This window comes from Bidens hawaiensis, unplaced genomic scaffold (assembly GCF_021521415.1).
Source record: "Bidens hawaiensis isolate Kalapana, Puna unplaced genomic scaffold, B.hawaiensis_p1.1 tig00004412_1, whole genome shotgun sequence".
Taxonomy (NCBI): domain Eukaryota; kingdom Viridiplantae; phylum Streptophyta; class Magnoliopsida; order Asterales; family Asteraceae; genus Bidens; species Bidens hawaiensis.
The window spans coordinates 583,904-596,357 of NW_027491265.1; positions in this window are offsets into that span (position 1 = coordinate 583,904).

Consider the following 12,454-nt stretch of genomic DNA (forward strand, 5'->3'; position numbering starts at 1 on the left):
GTTCGCTATGTACCACGAGCGAAGTTGTGATTAAACCTGTATAGGCGAACTTAAAGGTGAGGCGAAGTTGGGAACAACTTCGCTTCGTCTGTAAGTTCGTCTAAAAACTGTTAAGTGAATTGGTATAGGCGAAGTTAATGATAACTTCGCCTTAACACAACATCGCCTCAGGCGAAATTGAGTTCAAGGCGAAGTTACGGATAACTTCGCCACAGGCGAAATTAATCTCCTGGCGAAGTTGTGGATAACTTCGCCTAAACCTTAACTTCGCCTGAATCTGAAACGGCGACTGTTCAGATTCAAAGGGCATAGATCCGATGTTTTCGCAACGATTTGACGATCCAGGTGTAGAGAACAGCTTATATTAATGGTTTTGAGACGTAAAGGTCGTCCATGAACACGTAATACACGGTTGAAAAACTAGGTTTTGAAGGTTCGACGACCCGAGGTCTCGAACCGGGTAAAACTATAACGAACGAGTAATTTTGTGAGAGATATCGACAACACATACCCACGATTATAATAGAAACTGGAAACACAAGATCAAAATCGAAAAGGAAATCAAGTTCGCCGGAATTATTTGTAAATTCGCCGGAATAAGTTGAGAATAATGAACTGTTACTGTTTCAAAGTCTTTATATAGGGCAGAGTTTGTTCAGGCGAAGTTACGCTTAACTTCGCCTTGGCGAAGTTAAGCACAACTTCGCCGAATTCAACAACTTCGCCCGTAATTTCAAAATCAACCCTTTAAGTTTGAAGAATCTTGCACTTAACATTAGAAGCTTCCAAAAAGAGTTAAACAAAAATGATCATGTCCAAGTAACCAGTTATAAAATAATATAACTACAAAAATAGAAAAACTTATAAAAATTTAACGAAATAAGGGATCAAATTTCAGTCTAGTCAGGGACCACTACGTTTTTAGAAAAGATCCTAACAGGAATCATACTAACTACGTGACTGTCACTTGGATCCGTGTTTAGCTGTATTATGACATAGAGAAACAGGTTGTAGGCATGTAAATAACTTAAATGGTTTTCATCGTTTCTGTGATACGGATTAAGGTTCAGTTGAGCTCAAAATTTTAAGTAGGCAACAACTCAAAGATAATGATGCCTTCTATCTATTCTCAAAGCGTATTTGGCTATACCCAAGTCACCCCGAATTGACTTCGACCCATAGTGTCTGATTAACTTGTAGATACTCGTTGTCTGCTTCCCGTTCTTTTCTTACTCCAGAATTGAGAACGTCTTGATTGTGACTATGACTCATAAGTACTGAAAATATACATATTTTTTTTTTTTTTTTTTTACGATACATACTTATAGACTTCGGAGTAATAAACCACTGCAAGTCCCGAATCTGGATCACTGCAGTGTCTTGAAATGCTTTCTTTACAGGAATCAGAACACTCACGGGCTCGTGTATGACTGGGTAGTCGCTTTTCTGCCTATCATTCGGAAATATATGTATGAAGACATTCAACACTCTTAAGGAGTTTCCACGTAAAATCGAGTAGTTTAAGTTAGTATCACATACACTTTTACGCACCATAAAAATTACCATGACATACAATGACTGTTCTAAAGCCTTTTAAGCTTAATAACTTCACTAGTTAAGCACACACAATCAGTATATATATCATTTTCCAAGGTTGGATCTATTTTCTGTTAAACATAGCACATTTACTTCATACGAAGTAATAGACTTGAAAAGTAATTTCATTTCCCATAACAAAACTTTTGACTTCAGTCACCCCGATTAAGTCAAAGTCTTCAGGTAAACGGCAATCCTGAAGATCCAATGGATCAACTGGACCGACCACATACCAGTATGTGTCCTTCTAACTATGTATGACCGACTAATTTTCAGCGACAGAAAGAAAACACATCATAACTGCCCCGGTCACTTTCAGTCATCTGGTTAATGGCGACCCTCATTTTCTAAGTAGAAACGAGGACCAAAACATATCCGTGGATATGTCCGTCAAACGGAGGTAACCGACTAATTTTAAGCAATAGTGACGTTTTTTTTTTTTTTTTTTTTTTTTTTTTTTTTTTAATAAACACAAAGACATGGTTACTCGGGATTGATCATCCCGTTCAGCTCAATTAGGTTTTGAAATCTGGATTTATCAAACGCTTTTGTAAACAGATCAGCAAAATTTTCCAGTGTATCAACCTTTTCGATCTTGATCAGTTTCTTCTCAGCACAATCCCGTATGAAGTGATGACGAATGTCAATATGCTTAGTTTTACTGTGCTTCACGGGATTGTTAATTACTGAGATGGCGGCAGTGTTATCAATTAAAATAGGAGTGAGTAAGAAATTCAGACCATAGTCGCGTAATTGTTGCTGAATCCACAAAACCTGAGAGCAGCAGTTGGATGCTGCCATGTATTCAGCTTCGCATGTTGAGATTGCAACTGATGTCTGTTTCTTGCACTGCCAGGAAACTAATCTTCCTCCAAGAAACTGACAGCCTCCTGTTGTCGACTTCCGACTCTGATTGCATCCTCCATAATCAGAATCTGTATATGCCACCAGTTCAATGTCTCCTCCCTTTGGGTACCACAACCCTAGCTTCGGCTTGCCCTTGAGATACCGTAGTATCCTCTTTGCACCTTTCAAATGAGATTCTTTCGGATTTGCCTGAAAACGTGCACAAAGACAAACAGCAAACATTATATCAGGCCTAGAAGCAGTTAAATACATTAATGAACCTATTATCGCCCGATACAGAGTTGGGTCCACATCTGCGTCACCATCTGATTCAGCGCCCAATTTGTGATTGACGCAGATTGGAGTGTCATATGGAGAACTGTCCTCCATCTTGAATCTCTTCAGCACATCATGAACGTACTTCGTTTGATGAATGAACATCCCGTCCTTCTTCTGATCAACCTGCAATCCTAGAAAGAAAGTTAGTTCACCCATAGCACTCATCTCGAATCGTTTCTTCATGACAGCCTCAAAATCCTGACACATGGATACTCTTGATGCAGCAAAAATGATATCATCCACGTAGACTTGAACCAGCAGGAAGTCACATCCTTCTCTCTTCACAAACAACGTACTGTCGATCAAACCCCTTTCAAAACCGTTTTCCAGCAAGTAGTCTGACAACGTTGAATACCAGGCACGAGGTGCCTGATGTAACCCATACAACGCCTTGCTCAACCTGTATACGTGATCAGGAAAGTCTGGGTCAGGAAAACCCGGAGGTTGCTCAACATACACAACCTCATCAACTTTCCCGTTTAGAAACGCGCTCTTCACATCCAACTGAAATACCTTCATCTTTTTAAATGCAGCAAACGCCAAAAACAATCGAATCGCTTCTAACCGGGCAACAGGAGCGAACACCTCATTGTAATCAATACCCTCTTGCTGATTAAAACCTTTAACAACCAGCCTCGCCTTATTTCTTACGATAATTCCCTTATCATCTCTCTTACACTTGAACACCCATTTTGTGCCTATAGCGTGCACATTCTTTGGTTTTTCAACCAAAGTCCAAACTTCCATTTTCTCGAACTGAGCCAACTCTTCTTGCATGGCTTCGACCCACGAGCTGTCCTTTAAAGCCATTTGATAATTCTTTGGTTCAATTTGGCTTATAAAGCAGGAGTACAAACATTCATTCATTATACCCGTTTCTTTTATGCTTGTATAAACACAGGTGTGCTCATTCAAGCTACTTCTGGTTTGTACACTGGAGGACACATCACCTATAATATTCTCCAATGGGTGATCTTTGTGAATTCTCGTGGTCGGAACAGCACCAACATGCAAATTATCTTCCAAATTTGAAGAGATCTCATCTATGGCTGTTTCTGGCTGAGAGTGAAAAGGATTAATAAATTCATCTTCAGTTGAGGCAGTAGGGGTACCAATAGTGTTTGATGTGGAAGGTTGAGATTTCTCAATCAGCTGTCGTTGCAATAGATTCTCTTCCTCATCAAATATCATCTTCGTCACAGCTCTTTCGTCTTCTTCAGAAATTTCTAAATCAGGTACGTTAAACGACTTAAAGAGCTTAACATAGTCGAAAAGCTCAGCAGGTCCATTGCTTGGTTTTGGCGATTGGTAACTAGTAATGTCGGTGTTACAAACCACCTCCACCTTGCAAGTCGAAGTATTGAAGACCCGTCTGTTGGGAGTCCCAACTACATAACCGACTAAGATTCCTTCATCGGCTACTTCACCAAATTTCGAATTAGTCTTCAAAATCGAACAAGGAGACCCAAATGGTTCAAGACCGCACAAGTTGGGCTTCCTTCCATGCATAAGCTCATAACAAGTTTTTCCAAGTCTCTTAACGGTTAACACCCTATTCAGAACATAGCAGGCTGTAGCAACTGCTTCAGCCCAGAACATCACAGGAAGCTTCGAGTCTGCCAGCATAGTTCTGGCTCCTTCAATTAACGTTCGGTTCTTCCTTTCAGCCACTCCATTCTGTTGCGGAGTATACGGAGCGCTGTATTGATGTTCAATTCCTTTCTGAAGACAGAAGATTTCCATTTCAAAGTTCTTGAACTCTGTCCCATTGTCGCTTCTGATGTATTTAACTGATTTACTCATGACATTCTCAACTTTTGTAATTAGATTCTTCACCATCTGAGCCGTCTCGTCTTTCGTTTTCAGAAAATATACCCACGAGTATCGCGAGTAGTCATCAGTTATCACCAAGCAGTAAGAAGTACCACCTAGACTTTTTACATTCACGGGACCGAAGAGATCCATATGAAGTAGTTCTAGAGTACCGGCAATTGAATTGATCTTCTTGGTGAGATGGGATTTCTTGTGTTGTTTTCCCTTCTTGCAGGCTATGCATTTGTCTTCAAAGTTAAAACTTTTTAAGGGAACGCCCATCACAAGCCCATTCTTGACAATGAAGTTCATCTTCCGAAGATGAATATGTCCCATTCTCCTGTGCCACAATTCTGATTCTGATTCGCTTGCTTTTGTCATTAAACAAGATTCTCCGGTGGCCATTTCAGTAGACCTCATGTCCATCACATATGTATTCATTTCACGTGGAGCTTTCATTACTATCCATTCGTCTGGTATCTGAAAACCAGGCTTCAATACTATCGCTTCATTCTTCGTGAAATGGACAGTGTAATCTTTATCACAAATCTGCGACACACTCAGCAGATTGTGCTTTAACTCCTCCACAAAGTTTACATTCTCAAGTGTCATTCTCCCATTCGACACTGTTCCTCTACCAGTAATCCTACCACCGCTCTCACCAGCAAAACTAACTCTTGCTCCCTGAACAGGTTTTAAATCTTGCAACAAGTGTTTGTTGCCCGTCATGTGCCGGGAACAGCCGCTATCTACAATCCAAAGATTGTTGACAGCCCTGTTCAACTGTTACTGCACAATAAAACAAAGAGTTAGAATCTTGGGACCCAAGACCAATTGGTCTTGGATCGATACGTCCCGTACCCTGGCTTTCTCAAGTTAGCATCAGGATAATTTCTGTAAGTCCTGTTAGGAAATCTCCTTACAGATTGAGGGTAAAGCCTCCAAACCTTTGTGAATTGTAAGTGTTATATCTTGTGGTTTGGTTGTAAAACTGAGGTTTGTTTTTATGAAAACTTGAATTCGATACATTTTGGCATTTTGTAAAGTTTTCATTTTTAGCAATAACAAAATGACGCTTATACTCAGTTTTATTTGGCTTCACACCTCTGAATCTCGGCTTCAAAGGGCAATCTGCAACTAGATGTCCTAACTTGTTACATCTAAAGCAACATCGACTCTCCATTTTCTTGTCAAATGTTGGTTTGGATGTAGAGGCAGTGTTACCAGCCGTTCGTCTTACATAAGGTGGGACGTACGGATTGAGTGGAGAACTCTTTTTAGAAATTTTATTTTTATCTCCACCGGTGGGTAACCCTACCTTCTCTTTTGTCTGACCAGATTCGGACAACTTATCCGAATCCGATGAGACTGGACTCGAAACAGAAATATTCACACTAGAAACAGGCGAACTCGTTTCGCCACAGCTAACACTTGGTTCTATATTTGTAACCTTGATGGGAGTTGTCTGAGTAACCTCGAAATCAACAGATTTCTGAACACTCGGATTATAAGTATAGTTGTGGTTAAAGGGTGGTGGAACTTCGTGATAACCGATTCCTCCCCTCTTTGCAGAGGTACCTTGATCACTCACGAGGTGATCAAGGATGGCCGAGGAATTCCTGAACTGCTCAAGTTTGCGGTTCAGTTCCACCACCTTCACCTGGTGGTCAGCAATCTGTTTATCCCGATCAGCAATCACTTTAGTTTTTTCTTCTAAAACTTCATAACTAAGATCAATTATTTCAATTTTCTCAGCAAGTTTAGTTTTTAAGCTTTGAATGTCTTTTTCACATGCTTTTATTTTAATTTTATAACTTGTTTCTCTTGCTTTCGTAAAATGGTGATCTTCTTTAATAGTTTTAAAATCAGCATCTAAACGGACGTACTGATCAGTCATTGTTGTTAGTTACTCAGACAAATTTTCACAATTAGTACAAATATTTTTATTACTTACCTCGGAGCGAGTGTCCTTGTCATCTGCCATGAAAGATGTTTCTTCTTCAGTAGCTTTCTCATTTCCATCAACCTTCTCACATTCTTTAACTTCAGCCTCAGCCATGTTCGCTTGCTCACGAGATTCATTTGAATGCAGGTTCCAGTTATATTCACCTGCCTCTCTGGTCAACATGGCATTAATCTCTCTATTAACTCCAGAGTGTTGTGTAGGCCGACCTTGTCCACGTTCAACTCTTTCATTTCTGCATTCTTTGGCAAAGTGCCCATATTGCTGACAATTATAGCACCTTACCTTAGATTTGTCGAATCCAGGCCTACCACCAACAAACTTTCTCCCAGTTTTATTCATAAACCGTTTTACTCGCCTCACAATCATTGCCATTTGCCATTGCAAATCCATCTCCTCCAGATCATCAGCATCGATCTGGTCGTAATCCTCATCCAGAACAGCAGGGTCCACAATCTTCCCCTGGATGTAGTTTTCGTAGGAAGCAATAAATGATGCATAGACTGCAAACTGCTCTTCAGCAGATTTTACACTCATAGGCATCTTGGAATAATTATTGCTTGAGGCATTTGCAGAGAAACCACTTGTGGATGCTTGAGGCTTTGAAGTACTTGATCCTCCAGCAATGAAACAGACATCACCATTCGAGTTTACAGAAACGTTTCCTTCATGAGAAGAGTCAGAACCTGACTCCCCTTTTGAGTAATAAGCAGCAGATTCAGGCCTCGAACTTGAGCCTGAGTTAACCTTTGCACCATACATACCAGGGTCTTGTATCTGATCTGTTGGTGTTTCTTTTCGAACCATATTAAGCTCATAAGTTCTGAGCTTGTTTACTGCCGTTTCCAAATCATAATTCGGAAAGTCTCTGTCTTCCCTCATAAGAACGGTGTACATTTCCCACTTCGGTGGGAGAGCATCGAGAAGCTTTTCAACGATCTCTTCTTCTCGGTAAGCAATCGAATAATTGCTAAGCTCTGTCATTAGATGATAGTATCTAGTGATAATATCATCCAGTGATTCGTTCTTCAAAAATTTGAAGACGGAGAACTGGGTCTTCAAAAGTTTAATCTTCGATGCACGGATACCCACATTCCCCTCGAATCTATTTTCAAGAGCATCCCAAAGCTCTCTCGCAGAAGTGTACTTTCTGAAAGTGTGGAGAACCTCTTGAGGAAGTGCCATAGTTATAGCTGCATGGGCCTTGCTCTCGGCCTCATACATTTTCTTTTCTTCGTCCTCCATTTTGCTGTACTTCTTAACCACATCCCGACCTTCGTATTGCATAGTTGGGGGGATATATCCATCCTGGATGCACACCCACATTTTTGCATCCTGGTATTTAATGTATTGGATGAATCTATCCTTCCATGCCACGAAGTCAGTTCCTTTCATCAACCTCGGGGCCTTAGTGGCAGACCCCGCTTCTACTTCCATCTTGACTAAATCGGAGATGTTAATTGACGACATCTTTGCAAAAACACGAAAACCCGAAAATTTTAAAAAAAAATCTTCCAAACAGCACAGTAGGCGAAGTTAAGAATAACTTCGCTGAAAGTTAACTTCGCTGGAAAGTGTAACTTCGCTGGGTCTTAAATTCGCTTGACTGGGCGAAGTTAAAAATAACTTCGCTTAGAATGAGCGAACTTAGGAGGTAAGCGAACTTGGGAGGTAAGCGAAGTTGAGGATAACTTCGCTAAGGCGAACTTATGAGGGTAGGCGAAGTTGTGGTTAACTTCGCTTAATCCTTATATCTTCGCCGAAACCCTACTTCCGGTGACGGCAACTTCGCCTGAAGAGATAACTTCGCCCGATGAACAAGGAAACTGTTCAGATCTGATTTCGTCAATCTAGCAGTTTCCGATCGATGTAATGGCTTGAAAATGACTGTCAAACACGAGTAAAACACAATCCCAACAAAAACACGTCCCGCGAATAGGTCAAACGAGACGTTTTCTACACCCGCGTGAAATCCCGAACCTCACAATCGAGCCGATGGCTCTGATACCAATTGTAGGCTCCTGGACGGATCGTACACGGGATGTCGATAACAACGCAGGTGCGGCATCCCTGCGTAGTTAGATACGAGTGCAGAATATGTATAAACAAACACACGAACAATGAACGCACACGTTATATTGATAACCGAACACGTGACTCGAGGTCACTATTACAGACACTGACACGTAACTCGTTCACTGAACAACTGAAACGAAAACCTAAAAAACCAACTCTCGAAACTGTTCCGCTGAACAGTTTATATACACGACAACTTCGCCATCAGCGAAGTTGTCAATAACTTCGCTGGTTCAACAAGTTCGCCTGAGCGAACTTGTTGACAACTTCGCACGTACAAAAACATAAACATAATCATAAACATAATTACATTACAGACTCGATTACAAATGCTAGACTATGAACTACTGACACACATGTACCAACACTCGGGTATGATCCTGTGTAGTATTCTTTTTCAGGGACGAAAAAGTCTTAAGTGTGGGGATATTTGATGTGTTGTAAAACACTCGTATTTTCTGCGCGTTTTATCTACGTATTATATTATATTTTATATGTTTTAACTCGTTTTAGATACGTTTTACGTAAGTTTAATAACCTTGTAGGTTTTGGGTAAAAGAAAGGAAGAAACCGGGACTTTTCGAGCTTTTTACGAGCCTTTTACGCATACAAGTTCAAGACAAAGCTCAAGGCCCGACCCGTATGCATCATGGAGGCCCAAGACCATATTATACTATATTATATAAAAAAAATAAAACCCTAATCAGCCGAGGGGGCTGCTGATCGGATTTAGCAGCAACAACAGCAAGCAATAGCAGCACAACAGCAGCACAACAGCAGCAGGAGCAGCAACAGCAGCAGCAGGAAGAAAAGAAAAGAAAAAAAAGTGTTGTTCGGCTAGGGTTTGATCGTGTGACGGCTAGGGAAGGAAGAATACACAAGAATCTAGCCTCGGGAAGGTTCAACATCAGTTTACACAGCAAGGAACGGCCGGGAATTCATCATATATCCTTCATTTTTTCACATTGTTCGTTACTTTGCTTATCTTGTTCAATTGTTTACTAGTTTTTGCAATTGATTGATAGATTGAATTGTTTATGAGTATTGTTGATTGTTGAATGATATTTGAGATGATTAGTAGGAGTTTTATGATGTTTTATTTGATCATTAGCTGCTGTCCAAAAACTAGGTTCGGCTAAACTTGTTAGTTCTACCTAGGGAAGATGAAAATTGTTGAGTTTTGATGAGTTTAATGGATTGTTTGATTAATGGACTTGAATTGCTATTATAAAGTTTGATTTAGACATGAAATAGGTTGTGTTTAGTGGCTCGAAATTTTAGTGATTCATTGCATAAACCCCGTGTGTTGATTGATTAGTTTTGTATTGATTGATCGGTGCATTGTTTGATTCTAGACTTTGTGTTTAGGGTTTGTTTGCGGTAGGTACCACCGTAGGGTTTTGTTGCGTGATTATTTGGATTAAGTACAGCGGTTAAACATCTTTCTTGATACCGAGAGGTGATAGGAAGTAGGGTCGTCTCATTGCCTTTGCATGCTAGAATAGGGATTGCGCGAGAGCGAGTTCGTTTCTTGTCAGGTTTAGGTATTTGAGCGACTAGTTGATCTATTTTGGTTTAAGTTGAATTGTTCCTCTATCCTTGGTTGTGTAGTATTCATTACCATTAGGGTCGAGTGTTGGTGAGACCGAGTGGTGATCCTTCATTAGAACACGTTAGCAATTATTTCCCGGTTTGGTCGTTTTAGGCGATTTTGAGTAGTTTAGGCTTGTTGAGTGAGACCGAGAGGTGATCCAGTGAGCCCGAGCGATCCTTAGTCGTGTCATCTTTAGGGACCGGTGTCTTGAAGTCATTCAATCCATTAGCTTGTTAGGCCTACAATTTGATTCAGACCTAGGTAGACGTTTTCTCCATCCTAAGTTAACACAGTTAGTTTTCCGTTTAGTTTTCTATTTTTGGTAAGTTTTGTTAGTTAGTCCAGTTAGTTCAGTTAAGTTAAAAGAAATCAAAAATCAATTAAATATTATTCTAAGGTAGGTCTTGTCTAGGGTCAGTAATCGTTAGCGTCTTACGTGTCCACATGTTCGATACTCGGACTTCCTAGGTCTATACTACTTGCGATCGGTACACTTGCCGGTTGTGTGTGGTTTTAGGATTTTCGTTTTAATATTAAAGCTTAGTTGTGAGGGTCATTTTTATAGGGTCATTAGACACACATCATAATGTTTCGGAGAGGTCCAACATATCCCCTTTTGTATAGGGTTCTCATTAGTATGATCATAAGACCGTCTTAGAAACCGGAGCCCGATTCGCTTGGCAAAGGTAAAACGACAACCTTAGTCATTGTAATCAATGCCCGATTCGCTTGGCAACGATTTCATTGGCACACACGTTTTGGTTTTATGCATGATTGTGATGATTTGATTGATTATTATCACATGGTTGCTTTGCGCATTTATCATTTATCATTTATCAACTATATATATATATATATATATATATATATATATATATATATATATATATGCTATTATTTAATGTTTCAAAATTGGTGATTATCTCACTCAACATGTGTTGTTGACAAACTTTGTTTTCTATGCATATGCAGCTTGCTTGAAGTTGAAGTATGGACAGTTAGAAAGACTTTAGGGTTGTAATGAAGACATACATGAATTTAACATGTTATATTTGTTAATTTGAATTGGTTTGTTGTATTTGGATATTGTGTGTGTATAATTGAAATAAAATAATTAATTAGATACTGTCATTTATACTTATGATAGTATCTTCGAGCTGTGAGCAATCGGATCACAGCCCGACATTTCCGCCTTAGGTTGGGGTGTGACACACGGGGCTGAGTTGGATGTTAATTGTCTAAACAACTCTTAAACGCGCATGTTAGTCTCACCTAGTGCTTCGGGGTAATTTGGGAATTCTTTGTTCTCGGGAGTAACTATGGGTCGTTTTGGTAAATATAAGGCCCCGGGGGCTGTTTTAATCGAACGTGGTGAGGTCGAGGCTTTAGGTAACTTGAACCATATTAGAACACCTCGTAGAATAAACGAGTCCATTCGGTGTCGTTAGTAATGATTGTATCTAAACCGACAGGCGTTTGAGTTGTGGGGATACTTAGGGGTTCTCTAGCTCGTGGTGATTTTGTGCCTTATGTTAGGTGATTCATGATGCCCCTTTTCACTCTTTCAAGTTTTGGGCTAGCATACACACCTAAACGATTTTGCTTGATGAACCGTTTAAATTATTTTGCATGGGCTTATTTGTATAGAATATGCCTTGGGATGATATCTATGTATGTTTGTACGTATGATTATACATATATTATTTTATGGCCAATATTTGGCGATGTTATTTAGTCGTTATCGACTAAGGATATTTACGTATGCCTACTTTGTGTTTGCATACATTGGATGGAATGTTACGTGTTTGGGTTGTACGTGTGCTCGACCCTGATGTTATTACTTGGATGGAATGTTACGTGTTTGGGTTGTACGTGTGCTCGACCCTGATGTTATTACTTGGACATTATGTATAGGGATATAATTATATAGATATATGAGTATGATGACTTATCGTTTATTACGGCCTAACTATTCATATCGGGTTTAGTATTTAAACTCTTGGAATGATTTATATAAATTTCAATTATTAAAACTTGAACTCACTCAGCTCAAGCTGACTTTGTGTGTATGTTAGTGTGAGTTTCAGGTTAAGAAGAGGAGGCTTACCGCTTGGACGTGCTCAAGACTACTTGGACAGTTGAAGGCATATCTAGTCGGGGATTTCAATAATGAACACTGTTTCCTTTCAATTATTACTAGATATATTTAAACTTGGTTTTGGGCCTAA